This window comes from Camarhynchus parvulus, chromosome 2 (assembly GCF_901933205.1).
Source record: "Camarhynchus parvulus chromosome 2, STF_HiC, whole genome shotgun sequence".
In the NCBI taxonomy this organism is placed as follows: Eukaryota; Metazoa; Chordata; class Aves; order Passeriformes; family Thraupidae; genus Camarhynchus; species Camarhynchus parvulus.
In genome coordinates, this window is record NC_044572.1 from 85,890,574 (window position 1) to 85,907,582 (window position 17,009).

General features: G+C 38.0%; 1 protein-coding gene across 1 annotated transcript in view; it reads right to left on the reverse strand.

The window, feature by feature from the left end:
- GALNT1 (polypeptide N-acetylgalactosaminyltransferase 1) overlaps window positions 1-17,009 on the reverse strand; it is an 86,664-nt gene that overhangs the window by 52,194 nt on the left and 17,461 nt on the right. The window contains 1 exon segment of the mRNA XM_030963588.1: window positions 9,678-9,847. The gene's annotated coding sequence lies outside the window, so the exon portion shown is untranslated.

The window sequence follows — 17,009 nt, forward strand, 5'->3', positions numbered from 1 at the left end:
AGGTCAGCCCATCACCTGTGGAAAACAGATTATTTTTCATCTTTTTCACAGTAACAGAAATGCACCCAGTAAATTTCAACAGGCAAAAATAATACTAAAGAGTTTTAGGATGCCAGTAGTCTTCTTCTCAGAAGTTAATATAAGAGAAGAATATTTCATGGGGCTATGCTCATTTGATGGATTTTGAAAGGTTTTATTATTCATCTGTTCAGTACAATTCAGCAAGTAAGTTCTGAGGATGTGATGAGAGAAAGCAGATCATGCTAGTCTGAAAACAATTCGTTAAAAGCAAAACTGCACTTCAGAAATATCTGAGAAATGTAGGTCAGTACAATAAATTTCTATCCTTCTCTCTCTGAGTAGGAAGACTACACTTTGAATTCATCAGAAGCAATTTTTTAATTCATAAGTCAATTTTTTAATTGACCATTTGAAAAAAACATCACTTATGTTTCTAAAAATGGTGGGCCTTGGAATAAAGGCAGAATAACAAACATAGAAGTGGCTGACTACAGCTGAGAAACAAGGATGAACTTCATACACAAAGGCAGAAGCTATTGGTTCATGCCTCCTTTCCTACAAATTAACAGAATGCATTATACTTACAAAAGTAGAAGCTCTTGTGAGGTTGAAATCTCTCATCACATAGAAAAGCAATACCAAAAATGGAACAACAGTTATGCACTCCAACTACAACACTGTCAAACTGCTTACAGCTATATGGAATTACGTGACTGTGTACTTGAACCTCTGATTCTCCCTATTCAGAATCACAGAATCATAGAATACTTCAGCTAGGAAGGGACCTTCTTACTCAAGTAGTCTTTACTTAACCTCTAAACTTTTAAGATTAGTTCTAAATACTTTTGCATAGTAAGGAAATAACATTTCTGAATTGAAAAGATTGGCTTTTATAAAGTTTGGTTTTTAAAACAAGTTCTTACAGTTAATGCAAGAATTGAAAATGCAATGTTATTTTGGTACCTATAGTTGTCAGAAACAACTATAGTCATTGAACTTCTGAAAACAGTTTATAATTTCACAAATCTGCGCTTAATGGTTTCTCAAATGAGCTTGTAAAAATGCCAAATTCCCTCAATACAGCATTTTTGAGAATGGAACAAAAGATTATTTACACAACTGCTCAAATGAAAACCTTTGAAAACACTTAAATTACACTTTTTCCCAGTCATAATCAGACCCATTTAGATTGACTTTATGAAAGCCCTGTCTTGCTTGCAGGAAGAAACTACAGTGGGCAAGGTTTCAAAGGACCAGAAGAACAATATTTTAATCAAATAATAAAAGTTTAAACCAATTCAATGCACAGATTTTGGATTTACATTCTTTTTTTCACAGCAATTTCTGCTATGCAAGAAAAGGAATAAATTGATCCAGGAGGGAGATGAAATATTCCTTATCAGAATATCACTGTAAATATTGCAAGAGCTCAAGAGGATAGCTAAAATTTGGAAATTAAGAACACAATAAAAGTACAAAGACCACTGCTGTCATATAACCAGCTGAGATTCACTAGATGTCTATTCTATGACTTTGAAGTAGATTTCAAATGTCTGAGGCAACAACTTCATTTCTCTGTTGTTCCACAGGTTGCATAAAAATTATCTAAAACCAGACATCTCATTCAGGGATTCTTCACACATTCCTATTTCCTCAACTGCTCTAAAATTTAAAATATACTTCTATTATGTCCAGTGAGAAATCAAATTACATTACTTAATATTGCCAATCTGATAACAAAAAAACAACTATACACCTTTTTACAGAACTGCTTCAGTTTTGGAGCAGATCATTAGATCAGGTTAACTGCAACACATAAGAAAATGAATACACAGATATATAACACCCTGAAGCAAAGAGAAGTAGGTGTTTGCATGGGCATAAGTTATTGGCTGTTGTTACAGTCCTGGCAGGTAAGTTCAAATCACTGCTATTCAAATCTTTTCCCTCTCAGACTGAACCACAGAACTGCCTCTCATGACAGGTGCAGAATAGGTAATCCTTTTTGGAAAGCAGATTTATAAGTCAAGAGACAGTTATTTCTTTTCCTAAAACAACTTCAGTCTTAAATTGGGTTACTGACACCTCAGATGCTGACAGAGAGCAAACATTCCTCTTCCAAGTCAGAGCTACTATGCATGCACACTCTGGGAGGGCGACTGAGGGTGCTTGACTAAGAGAAACAGCCAGCTGGAGAAAACAGGCAGTATTTTCATCACTGAGTATCAGAGGCAGCACGAAGACAATGAGCAATTCATGAGTGAAAAGCTTTTGTAGTTAACAGCAGCAAGAGATGATTTAAATACTGAGCTCATAAAGCCTTGACATGCAATAATTAATGGCTGAAGATGCATCAGTAAGACCTATCTGAGCCTTCTGCTACCCTTCACAGCAGCCTGGAAGGCTGAAGTGGACTAGAACCACTGGAATAGTTTTTCTTTTTGGAAGACTCACAGATGGTGACCCAGCATTTAGCTTTTTCAGCACAGCAACACCCCTGCCAATCAGCATCCCAGAGCTATAAACTGACTCCAGTTTTTAATAACTCCCTGAAGAGCTGTGTTAGCTGGACTTTCAACCCCAACACTACAGGACTTTTAGAGAAAAATTGAGGTCACATCAACACAGGTGTTCTAGGTGAGGACCTCCATTTCCTCAAGAAAAACAATCTGTCATGTGAGGTACAGGCTGTGCAAGTTTACCATTACTCAGAAGAAACAGCTTAAAACTAAGTAATTTTAGGCTCCCTGATGGATCTAAATGGTCTTTAAAGAAATTAAAAGCTGAACTACCCAAAATTTATATTGCCGTGGAGTAGTGTCACAGTAGCAGAGATTAGGCTATTAGTACACTATTAGCTGTCTGCAAGGAAAAGCTGTAAACAGCCTAAACATGTTTTAGGCTCTCAGTCTTGTGACAGGATGTAACACAGTGTGATGGCTTCTAGCCCAAAGCAGCATCACCTGGCCTTACAAGGCATAGATTCCCTAAGAAACAAAGCATGTAAGCAGTCAAGGATTTCCAATAATCAAAAATTCATACATTTCCAAAAATTCTTTTAAATAACTTGGCAAGTGTCATTTGAGCTGTAAGTAGAATAGGCTACCTGATAGGACTTTTTTTAAAGTTAAATTTCTTTCTGAAAAAAAATTAATTTAGTATTGTGAGCCAGCTTCTTTTGCACTAGATTAGACTATGTGGAAGTAAAACCACAGTAAGGTGTTTCATGTTCTCAATTCTCATATTTTCCGTCTTCCTTTACAATGTTTCTGCATGGTTCAGAAAATCAAACTGACTTCCAAAATGTTTTAAAAGTTCAACATTAAAATGTCCAACAAACTCAGAATTTACCAGCTGAGACAGAGCTAAAATGGATACTATACTTATCAATAGGTCGCTCTTCAAACAAATGTGTCAAATAATAGAATTTTCTGCAGACTTTACTTTCTTCAGTCTGCACATGTCAACACTCAAAAATGTCAGGTAGCATTTGCTTTTGAAGTATTTTGAGGAAATAAGAAAATTCTTCTCGAAAACAGTGATGAGCACAGACAAAAGGGTCTCAAATTCCCTCTCTATTCTGCTATTAAGTTAGAAGAGAAGAAAACTAGAAACTCAGATGTCAGTATGAAAGAATTACAAACTTCAAGCAGAAATCCTTTGCTACTTGAAGGTCAGGTGAATTCACCATCACAAAACTAGCTACATATTTTTCATAGACAAAAACTTGCAGGCTCTGAACAATAAAATTTATAAATCTTACACAAGATATCCACGACACCTTCCTTGTATGTTGTAAGAAATTATTAAATCTTTCAAGCCAAGTCTCAAATGTTCAAAAATATCAAATCTCCATAAAGCTTCTGATTATTTTTTAGGTATGTATCAAAGCCACAAGCTAGAGTGGAATAAAATTGCTCATTAATTCTTCAAACACTTTTAAAGATGGCAGAAAATTACACAGGAAAATAGTCATCATTAAGGATGAATCACCAATGGGCAAGAATTTGATTTAAAGAAAAACAGAGTAAGCTAATTAGAGAAAAAATATTATAGAGGAGACTTCTGGAAACATTGGGTAAATTGCAGTCAATAGATTCAATCATCCTTTTGTGAGTAAGTGCAGAAACCTCTAATCCTGAAAACTTTCTACTGTAGATGAAAAATCCAGCAGGAAAGATCGAAAAAATACCAAATAACTTTGAAGAACATTTTTTCTCTGCCTTCAGCATATGTGAAAAATATTTAAAATAGTGTTTTAGAAGAAAAGCTTTGAAATAAGCACAGGTAAAGAAAAATTCATCATACATGCTGGGGCTATAGGGTGTTTATCATAGAGAAGCTGGCTGAATTCTGCCTAAAGTAACAGCAGAACTTGCTGAAAAATCAAATGCAGATATCAAGTTAAAAACTGCTGAACGGATAACACGTGTGACTAATGGTGAAGACTTGAAGAATTAGGATATATAATTTGAAAACATATGGGTGACAATCACTTAACACACGGTGGGTTCTACCCCCACAAGGAAAATGAAGAATGATATTTCAAGTAGAATGAAGAATGGCAAAGAATTCAAACAAGTTAACAAGCTACCTCCCATTCCTTTAAAAGTGCCACTGCAGATAGTTTAAAATAAAAATTGAAAAGTACTACACCTTGTCATGTCTAGGGAAATACCCAAATTTTAACCAAAATAAGTCAGCACTTTTGCAGGGCTAAACACTTTTTGAAATATAGAGAAAACATCAGATCTCCGTCAACAAAAGTCTAACAACAACAACAACAACCCAAACAAAACAAAAAAAAAAACCCCATGCAGGTGTTTCTCTTTCTCTAGAAAGAAAAGACGGATCAGATATGGAGAAAAAAAGAAAAGCTATCACTGTCAAATTTTGGGATACATTAAAATTTTGCAAAGCTTCCCCCAAAAACTTGTGCTCCTTTCCACAGGCAAATAAAAAGCCTACCTAGAGAGCAAAAAGGCAGTATTTATAGAGAAAGGCAATGTAGCTTTTAAGCATACAATCCCAGCTAAGCTTATTCTCACATCACAAAGCTGTGTGCTCAGCAGGTAGCTTCTGCTGCTAACAACTGTTCTGTGCTTAATTAACACACACAGTATTGCACTAAACATTAGATTCTTCACATCCATTCATCCCTCTCCCTCTTAGACTCACTTGTTTTAGAGGCAGCTTTTCTTAATTCTGTATTTTCAGAGATCACTGACAACAAAAATTTGAAAAATGCCACACTTTTATGTCCTTTGTTTTAATTGTTAATCCATGCAAATGTACACATGGTATAAAAAGAACAACTATGAGATTTTCTTCAAACATGAGATTCATCAATTTTTCCATGTAAAGTTTATTTCTAAAATAGGCAATATCCAAATTTTGGGTTCTATACTGAAGAGGGAAACAAGAAGAAAAGAACTCTCAAATAAAAAGCTAAAAAGGCAGAATAATAAATGCAGAGTTCTGGAAATCCTTTAGAACTTGAGAACACTTTCAAGACTGGACAAGACAAGAAGAAACTGATAGGGAGAAGTTGCTAGAATAGTTTTCAAGCAGACTTTTATTGCAATGGCTCTTCTTCAGGACTGGAGTCCTGGATCTTTGTCCATGTGGAATCTTGGTCTTAAGCACTGGTACTGGTATCTCCACAGGAACTGAGTCTAAACTCTAGAATTCAGACTTCAGGTGAGCTACAGAGGTTTATACACTGACATCACAAGAGAATTCACAGAGGTATCAGTACTGCCCATTTTGAGCAAAGCCTTGCAAAGGGGCTGGTTTCACACTGAGACATTCTCACCACAGTGTTCTACTCTCCCTTCCCTTTTCAGTACCTTTTTCCCTTTGCTGTTCAAGCAAGCAAACTATCCCTAACTCTGGCAGGGAGCAGCCATGACCAATTCAGGTCCCTGCAAGCAGATGCCCCCTCCAACCCCATTGCTCTTACGCTGCATCTCCTAGTTTGCTGCCATACCAACAAAAATCAAGATAACAGGTAATGTACAGACAGGATGGAAAATGATCTACTACTGCTGGACTCAACACTCTAAAAGAAGAGAAGAAAGTGACAGAAGAACCCACATACCTAAGAAATATAAAGCAGCCCATATGATTTAAAAAGTCTGGGGCACACAGTATCCACCCATCCAATAAATCTGTATCTGTAACTGTAAAAGTGGATAAATATGGGCTAAATCAGAGATTTTAATTGATCATGCACATACGTCTCCCCAGCTTTCAACTTCATTAAAAAAAAAATAAACTTTACATTCAAGGTAACATTTGGTCAAAAGCAGCACTACAGAAACTGAGTTCCACCGAAATAAAAGTCCTATTTTGTTAACAGCTTCAAAAATCTGCACTTTTTTTTTAAAAAGAACAAACTGATCATGCTTTGAGTTCATATATGGGAGAAAATACTAAAAAAGCAAAAATCAATAAAACTTTTAAAAAACAGTTTTCACTTAGGCCATGGAAATTATTTAAACAAGGTAATTTTCAAAAGAAAATGCTAAATTTTCATTGTTCTGTAAGAAATGCTTTTCAAACATTGCTGCATTTTATTTCTTGAATATTTTTTCTTTCTTAAATATTTCTTAGAAAAAAAATTGTCAGATTGTCTCACACACTAAACTTCAAGACCATACTCTTAAAGCTAGTGACTCCAAAACCTGTTTTTCGTCTGGCCTAACTTGTACATTTTCATCCTAGTTTGACAAATTTAAATAAAATAGCCATATCATGATATATAAAATGCATCAGTAAGGTAAAAAAGTAAATAAAATTTAGAATTTTTTATTTGTTGTGCTGTACAGCAGTCCAGAGAAGTCTGAAGAGTGGGATATGCAATTTGAGGCAGAAAGATTATTTTGTGGAAGAGTTCACTTGTTTCCCCAGTTACCTATAAGTGTGATGATAACAATTTTCTGCATAGTTGCATAGGGAGAAAAATCAGCAGAACATTCAGGAAGGCAGGTATGCATCAGACATCAGTGATGTGCTTAAATTTCTTCAGTACTTTGGTGCTTATTACTTTGCCTTTTTTTTTCCCCAGAAACTGTCAGACACTTCATGAAAATACGGCTAGTGTATTTAATTTGACATCAAATGATTTTGGAAGGTATAAAGCTTGTAGCAACTTGAGCTGTTTTACGATTCAAAATTAATTCCTGACTAGAAGCCAAGAGACAAACAGGTCACCATAAAAAAGGTCAATCTGTCAGACAATATTAAAGAAAGGAATGTGATGGAGCTGTTTTGGAAATTCAACTATATAATAGCTGAAAATCACAGAATTTGAGAAATAAAATCACTGCTAAAATTTAAATTAAATCAGAGATCAGATATTTTTTTAAAACATCTTCAAAACTTCTGTGCTCCAAGATAATTGAAATTACTCTTAAATACATTTCCTGAAATATTTTACCTTCTCTGAAAGCTCTAGAATCTTTACAAGGAAAGACAGTATAGATACCTTAGAAGCCAGACCATGGTTAAAGATTTATCAGCACACTATTACTGTCTAAGTAACTGCTACTCCAACACACCTGCCTTCTGCTCTGCCAGCAAAAATCTACACAGCAACAAAGAAACATAATCAGAGAACTGACACAGCTGAAAAAGAACCAAGAACAATTGTGTTTATTCACCCACATCAGCCTCTCAGTGTAGACTCAAGCCAATCGGGTATTCTCTCCAAAAGAAGTTATTTCTACTCAAATCTGTGATCTCATTAAACTCAACATTAGTCACAACCACAGAAGAGGTGATTGGGCCACCAGGAAAAAAAATTAGTGAAGATAGCACTTGAGTGGACAAAAGAAGTAAACCCAGAAGTAAAAAAACCACTCTACTTTTTTTTTACCCTAGATTTTTTTTTTCTTATCAGCCTCTACTACTAAAGAGTATTAGGTAGTAATTTTGGATATACTTTTTCCTCTCCACTAAACTGATACTTTAGTTCCAGTTATACCTCTGAAGGACTGAATTTAAGACTACATGTTAGATCTTTTGAGGTTGACTGGAAAAGGACCCACTCAAACATGAAACACACTTTTCCCATTTTGCAATGCTGAACCTGAATTTCAGAATTGGACCCAAAGAATCCTTCAGAACTCAGTCTGTGAAAACTAACCTATGAAAACTGCTAACAGGTTTCAGGAAAGAAAAAAATCAGGATGAAAAATTAGCACAAAATGTCAATACCAATGACTCCAAGTGCAGGACACCATTTAACACACTAAATACAACTGCACTGGTTAAACTTTTCTGCCAAAGGAAACGGACCTGTCACACAACATCTTTGCCTGTCCATCCCATTAAACTTTGGTTCTCCATCTTGCTTCAATCAAGCTTAAAAAAAGCGTTGGAGAAGCACACAGAGAGGAGGCTTCAGGAGTGCTCAGTTGTTAAACACCTCACTGCACAGCCAATGACTACACAGTGGTGGTTTAATAAATCATCTCTTGTCTGACAAGGATGCTTTAAGGGTACTGTGCTTGTTGTAGAAACACAGAAAATAAAACTCAGGCTTTCTTAGGTCATCTGGATGGAAAGTGGACCTGAATTCCAGTTCACTGGACTAAATAATTCTTTTCAAGATATTCTGAGAGGGTAAAGGTGAATTTAGGAAAACTAACAATGAGGTCCTTTATCCACTTGGACACTATGTTTCCCAATACTCACCACAGTAACAGTTTAATTAGGTCTGCACTAATATCTAAAGGGATTCTTATGGAAACTTGTTTAATAGCTGCAGAAAACTGAACTGGTCCAACAGGATATGGAAGGAACAGTAAAATATGGAATATGCATGCAGACTATTGACCCTGGCTGGATTCCAGGTGCCCACCAAATTCACTGTCCCATCTCTCCTCAGCTGGACAATGGAAAGAAAATATAACAAAGGGTTTGTGAGTCAAGATAAGGGCAGGGAGAATCTCTCACTATAACATGCAAAACAGACTCAAGATGGAGAAACAGTTCAGTTCATTACCAATCAAATCAGAGTAGGATGAGAAATAAAGCCAAATCTTTAAAAAACTTTCCTCATGCCCCTCCCATCTTCCCAGGCTCAACTTCTCTCCCAGTTTTCTTAACTTTCTCCTCCCCCTAGCAGCACACGGGAACGAGGGTTAATATCAGCTCATCACATCCTGGCTCTGCCTCTCCTCCACAGAGGGAAGATTACTCACATTACTCCCCTGCTCCCACAGGAAGCAGTCCTTGACAAACTTCTCCAACTTGAGTCCTTCCCATGTGCTGCAGTTCTTCATGAACTGCTCCAGCATGGCTCCCTTCCATAGGGTGCAGCCCTTCAGGAACACGGCTCTAGCATGGGTCTCCTGTACAGTATCCCAGAGACTCCACCTCTGCCAGTGATGGGCTCAGCCTTGGCCAGTGGCCGGTCCCTCTGGGAGATAACTGCCATTGGTTCCATTGGACACGGGAAGTTTCTAGCAGCTTCCCAGAGAAGATGTGTCTAAGTAAGTCACTAGCAAAACCTTGCCGCACAAACCCAGTGCAATCCAGTGACAAAGCACAAGCGCAGTCATTAAGTGGTCCCTCTGCTCTGAAACATACCCAGAGCAGACAGACCTGACCAAAGCACCAAAAATTCCTGGAACACATTTTGTACTCACCTTCTCTGCAGGTCTACAGCCATCTGGATGGTCCAGTAGCACTGGTGGCAAAATCCTGACACATTGCTGCAGAGCACCTGTGGCAGGAACCGTACGGCAACAGACTGGCCTAGGCCATTCCAACATGAACGTAGAAGCAAAAGAGGTATTCCACCAGAAAGGTCTTAAGGCTGTCCTAGAGGAAAAACAGAAATTCAGATAAGTTCCTAGCTCAGTTCTGGCAGAGCTTGAGGTGCAAGGGGAAGAAAGTTTCCCATTTAAGATTTCAAACTCTAAAATCCCATGCAAGGGAAAAGGAGTCAAAGACTGTTTCTAAAAAGAGGCAGTGAACTGTGCTTGTGAGGAAAACAACATATGCAGGGAAGAGTGGAGAGGTGGAACAAGTCATCAACATTTTTTAGCCTTCCAGATGATATGATTTAAGTGGGAGGACTGCCTGTCCTCCCAAATAAGCTGTTATCTATTTTTGAGTTCTATATATGTCGTTCTCTATCCAATCATGAATACTTAGCACAACAAACTATGAATTGTTCTCAATAAGGCAAGAAAACAGCCTCCTCAAAAACAGCACACATTCACATGAGCAGCTCCCCAGATGATCACTCTTTTGGACTAAATCTTCCTATACATATTCTAGTTTATAGATGTAGGGGGTTTTACATTCTTTCATCTCTCGCCCACAAGTTAAACATTAGCATTTATAATGACAGCTTTTGGAAAAAAAAGGTGTTATTACAGTAACACAGACTTGACGCTTAAGAAGCAACGTTTTTTCACTTCTAGAAAAAAAAAGTGACACCTGAAAAATGATGCCTGAGCCTTTCCAAGGCTTATCCATTAAAACTGTAGCAATACTGAATGAATTCCTTCAAATTTCTGCCTTTGCCCAGTTAACACAGCAATGTCTGAAGAAAATTCTAAACAGGTGAAAACTAAAGAATGTGTCTTAACATTCAAGAGAGATTTGTTCAATTTTTAACGCAATTGAAATTTGTCTACACTTGGGTAATATTTGCCATATATTATTCCAGCTTGTATCTTGCACTTGCCATATTATATCTGAACCTACTAAGCTAGTCAAGTTTCTTGCTCTGACTGTTTAAACTGTTACCTCTGGGTATCTGTCCAGGTGAAAAACTTTGCACAAAGGAGGGAAAAAAAAAAAAGTTGCTGATACTATGGTAACACAACACTATGGAGAAAGCATATGGCAAGGAAGGTTAAGATTGGCAATGATAGAAAAGGTGTTTGTCAGCCACCTAATTATTAATTATTACCCCAATACTGAAGCAGATAAAACTAATGCAATACTTGGCAGTTTCCCTTTTTTTTTGCATACCAAAGTAGAACGGGAAAATGTTTTGGCTTAAAGTCTGACTATTAATAGAACTGGCTAAAGAGCTCCTTGAAATGATACCAATTTGTACCAAATCTGAAAAAAACAAGGAAGTTTCAACGGCCAGCAAAATAGACACATCCAGCAGGAAACCTAACATAAATAATGTTTGTTTCTTTTCTGAACAGGTTAATATAAGAGATCATGACATCATTCTGAAGAGACCCAACCTCCTTTATCAAAGCAAATTAGTTGTTGCCTTCAAGAGGTTAAACAGATTTCCATGATATATCTGACTAGGCTCTACACATTGCACTGTAACATGCAATACACCCACACAAAAAAAAAAAAAAAGAGTGTTGCTTATGTTAAATTAGCCTTTTGTGTAGCACTTTTCTTCACTAAAACACAGGTGCCTTACAGAGGTGTGTGGAGAACACGATCCATTTTTACTGCTGGGTAAACAGGTCTGTTACTGGCCAAGTGGCTGGCAAGTCTGGGAGCAAATTTTCTTCTACCTGCCTTAAAGTTTAAACTGAAGTATCTCCTTCCACATCTGTCTGGTTAGATGAAGATCCTTACTTTAGTGATTTTGCTAATTTATATATTTTTTCAAAGGATCCTAAGATTCTTTGCTCAGTGCTGTCCAGACACCATCCTTATAAAACACAAAACCAGAAGCCAAACAGTGAGAGGAGGGCACACAGGGAATGGCCCACCTTGCCATTAGTAAGCAAGGCACAGCTACCAAGGGCAGATGTTCACTTATTTGTAGCGAGCTTCCACACACTTAAAAGCTTATTATTTCCCTTGATCTTTTCTTTGGATTACAAAAATGCCAATTCAATCATTCCTTCTGCACACAGCACCTTTTCTAAATTATCAGTCATTACACTCCTGAGACAAATTAAGTGTGCCTACATCTTTCTTGAAGTACACTGGCCAAAACAGATACAATACTTGAATTTCACAATATAGAACAAAGCAAAAGGTTCAACTCCTCATCTTCCAGATTATACCACCAATTAGTCATGCCAATACATACACACACTTCTTCTTTGTCAACCATACTGCAGTGTCGGCTCTCATTTTACAATCCATGGCGAGGAATGGAGTGGCAGGCGAAACTTAACAGATGTTCTCCATATTTTATTTTGACCTAAATATAAAGCATTCAACTTATTCTTCTAAATCAAATCCTATTCTTCCAGGTCATCTTTCCAACATTTAAAATTTTTCTGAACTGCCATCCCACCTTTGTGTAACTGCATTTATTCCCAAACACATCTTTAGATTTCATAACCAAGCGCTAATTAGCCAGTATGAACAAGAACAGTTAGTTGAAACAATTTTACAAAATCCCATACAATATGTTTTCCTTGCTACTAAAGAGAACTACTGGAAAACCTCTGGCTACTGCTAACCTAATGAGTTTACACATATCCTAAAATAGCATTTTTTATCTAGGCCGTATTTCCTTAGTTTGCTCTCTAACAGTATCACATGTGGCTTTCTCCACTCCACAAGCTTCCTGTTAGAGGATACTACATTGCCTTGATTATGCATTTCTGATCTTCACAGAATCATAGAATGGTTCGGATTGGAAGGAACCTTAAAGACCATCCAGTTCCAGCCCCTCACCACAGGAAGGGACACCTTCCACCAGAACAGGTTGCTGAAGCCCCATCCAATCTGGCCTTGAAAACTTCCAGGGACTGGACATCCATAACATCCCTGGGCAACCAGTTCTCATGCCTCACGACCCTCACAACAAAGTTCTTTTTATATCTAATCTGTATCTACCCTCTTTCAGCAGTTACCCATTATCCTACAATTATCTGTCCTTGTAAAAATCCCCTCCCCAACTCTCTTTTAGCTCCCTTTAGGTACTGGAAGGTCTAAGGTCTCCCTGGAGCCCTCTCTTCTCCAGGCACAAATCTCTCAGCATGTCTGCACAGGAGACGTGCTCCAGCCCTCTGACCATCTTGGTGTCCCTGTTCTGGACTCATTCCATCAGGTGCCCATGGTTTCTTTGCTGGAGGCCCAGAGCTGGGCACTGCACTGCCTCTGGGCTCTCACCAGAGCAGAGCAGAGGGGCAGAGTCCCCCACCCCCTTGCCCTGCTGCCCACACTGCTTTGGAAGCAGCCCAGGGCATGCTCATCCTTCTGGGCCGTAAGTGCACATTGCTGGGTCATGTAGAGCTTCTCATCCACTAAAAAAAACAACACCCACCTAACCTGCATTCGCACCCCAGGCCAATTCCCCATCCCCCCACCTCCTGCTCACATACAGGGCAGGATGGTATGGAATGTCTTTTTGGCCAGTTTGGCTCAGCTGAACCAGCCATGCTCCCTCCCAGCTTTTTGCACACCCCCTCACCATCAAGAGCATGAGGCACTAAAAATTCCTTGCCTTGGAGTAGGTCCTACTTAGCAACAACTAAAACATCAGTGTGTTATCAACATCATACTGAATCCAAAACACAACTCTGTACCAGCTACTAAGAAGAAAATTAATTCTATCACAGCCAAAACCAGGACATCACTTAAAAATGAAGAAATGTTTATTTGAAGCTTATTTAAACCTAAACAAATTTTAGCCAATCTAAAATGCTGACCAGATTCACAGCCACAATGTTTGTAGAGTGCAAAATATAACTGTCTCATATTCAAGAAAGTGGCTAAACTGAATAGTCTCAATATTTGCATTCCTATTATGCAGAGGACTTTCTTCTGATACATTTAATGTTTAAAACTGCAACAGTCATGCAGAGCTATCTATGCCCAATGAAATACCTATCCCTACTTGTCACACTCCACTTACCACTTTCACCTCTTCCAAAATATGATACCAATTGACTTTATGATTTTTTAGCCATGCATTACATTTCTAGTCTGTGCAGTCAATTTCTTTTGTATTCAGTGAAACACCTCCCTACACACGCAAAATCACGTGCCATAAAATATGGAGTCAACTCCATTGCATCAACTTTTTTTTCTACCAACTCATTACAGTGATATAACCCCACACAAGGTCAGAAAAACCAGTGCAAGAGACTGAACAGAAAAGCATTAAATTATTAGGGTGCCATTAAACTCTGAAGAAAACAGATTTGTAACACTGAGAAAACCACATCGTCTTCCTGTTATTCCTAAGTGACCAAAAATACATAAAAAACCCAGAGTACAACAAAACAACCACAGATTTGTTTCATAAGTCTCCATGGCTTTATCTTATACAGAAAGACAGCAAGGGTGAAAAATCATTTGAGTAAATCTTTCTTAAGGGAGACAGTAAGATTCATAGGCATCATTTACAACAGAAGCAGCAAAACCATAAAGACAGCTATTATGTTGAACAGCTGTTAAGTACACACTGCTATCATATTATCTCGCCAAAACTTAGGAAAAAACTGTCAAGGTAACAGTGGCTTTGATCAGACTGACATCTAAAATGCATGTCATTGCTTTTCTTGGCCTTCACTAACAGGTTGTTCACCAACCAAGCAATGATTCTGACACACACAGCCATGCAAACTATGCAGCAGCACCTTCTTCTCACAGCTCTCCTGCTGCCCATGGGGACAGGGACTCAAAGCAGCACAAGCCAACACAAGCAGTGTATGAAAGGGACCAAAAGTGATTGAACTCGCAGAGGTATTTTGAAGTAAATATGATTTTTAGAAGTCAACTGTAAAATACACCCCAACCAGTACCCCCAAATCAAGACTACTGAAAAGCTCTATTTCATGTTGGTTGAGAGCACTACACTGATGGAAAGCACCAGAAAAAAACCAAAAATACAGGACAGTCTACTGCTCTCACCAGTGAAGTCTATACTGTCATATTCAGCATCATTACTGTATGTCTTTGGACTGTAAGAAATAGCTTTTTCATAATATAAACTACCTACACAGAATTGTTCAACTCGTCCAAAAAAATAAAATAAAATAAATAAAGAAAAACCTATCTTTCATAACCTCACAACTGCTCTCCAGAAAGACAAAAAACCCAAGTTATTCAAAAATCAGGAGAAGCACTGCAGGTTTATAAAGATGATAGAAATCTTTCTTAACTATCACGATTCAAAAACATTAGTAAGGCAATCAGCAAAACCAGTTTATTTTGATAGCATAAACTTACATCAGCTTTAAGTAGGAGCACAGAGCATCAATCCAGACATGCTTGCTTCCAGTGGGACTATCAACAAAGAGTTGTGTGTTGACTGCTGCGAGCTGGCAAACACCCTTTGCACCTTCTCTTCAGCCACCAGGAAACACTACCCTCATTGTTTCACAAGTATGCAAAGCAACCAGTGCTGGTGTATATGGAGGATGTGAGCCACAGTGAAAAATGCATTAGACACCTCTCAGCCCCTTCAGCTGACAAAACATTCACTATGAAGGAATCCAGAAGCCAAAAAAAAAATTAATGTTTGTGTCAACTAAAGTGTTTTGTTTGCATTTGTTTGTTTATAAAGAGTGGGTAGCGTAGTTTTCCAGTAATGTTTCCATTGTAATAGGCTATGAAAACAAAGACTGAGCTGTACTTTGCTCTAAAAATTCCACTTTCCTATCCAATTTTAACTGCAGTCTTGTCCTCTCACCCCTTGCTGGGAAGAGCTCAGGTGGGACCAGCAGCAGATGCCCATCCCTGCCACTGCAGACAACACATTTCCTGTGCAAAGAGCACTGACTTTGGACCTCACATGCAACTCTTCACCACAAGTTACGCGAAGCTCAGGAGACATCAGATGGTTATCACTCACTCTAACAGATCAAGTCATCTCTCCAAAAAACACGAGTATGGCAGCAGCCTCAGACCCAGCAGCAGCAACCAGGCAGGATCACTGGCCCCTCCAGGGCTAAAACCAGCAGAACTCCACCTACACGTGTGTGTGCATAGCCATGTACACAATGTGAATTTCTCCACTTAGTTCTTCTAAATGTAGCTCAGTTTCCATTTTCAGAATACTGCTCTTTGCTAGAAAATGTGTGCATAATATTAACACTGGCAAATGCATTAACAAGGGCCCCTTCAGCTGAGAAAGATGGGACTTTCACATTTCCTAGTCTTCCCCAACTCATGAGAAAAGACTAAATGTTTCCAGACCTACTGAGTAAAAACATCCTATTTAATAATGAATGCAAAATAGCTAAATACATAACTACATTAAAATCAATGACAGCTGCCCTCATAAATTTTACATTCTGTAAAATTGCATGCCCTATGATCGATGTTTTTTTCAACAGCATGCAGAGGGCTTCAGGAGAGCTGCCTGCTTTATTCCAGTTTTAATATTCAAATGAATAATCTGTAACCTCCCTTTCTCTGACCTGATGCAAACACTCAGACAGTAGTAAAGCTTACAAGTGTGGATGGCATGGGAGAACAGAGTTTATGGGAAAAAAATGTATATGAGTTATTCCCATATCCATTTTATTAATTTCCACTGATAATTACTAATGGGACTACAGAGTGAAATAACTACAAATATTTCCCATTACCTCAGAGATGATCAGAGGGATCCAAAGTTGCAGACATTCAAATATACAGTCTTAATGGTGCTTAAAGAACCACAACCTCTGCCTTCCATGGGCCAAGAAACCAGTTCTCAAGTGTTAACAACTGCAAGATAATAAAGTTACAGCAACTCTATCCTACATGCAGAGAAAGAGAACTGAATTGTTCTACTTCTAATCAAAGGCTTAGATTTTTTGGGTTCACACACACAGAGTATTATAGCAGGAATGATAGCACATTACTTAAGAGTGAGAAAAGTGGGACGGGGAGGTAACTAAGCAAGATCCTAAGACTTGCCATTCACAAGAGGCATTACTTAAAATAAATCAACCAGTAAATTTGCAAAAGCAAATGTCACATTTACACAATGCTTCTCAACATTTACAAAGGGCATCAAAGATATTAATATTTTCTCACAAAGATAATAAACAAAGTGCTAAGTGGTAGAAAATCCCCAAAGTAAAACCACTGCA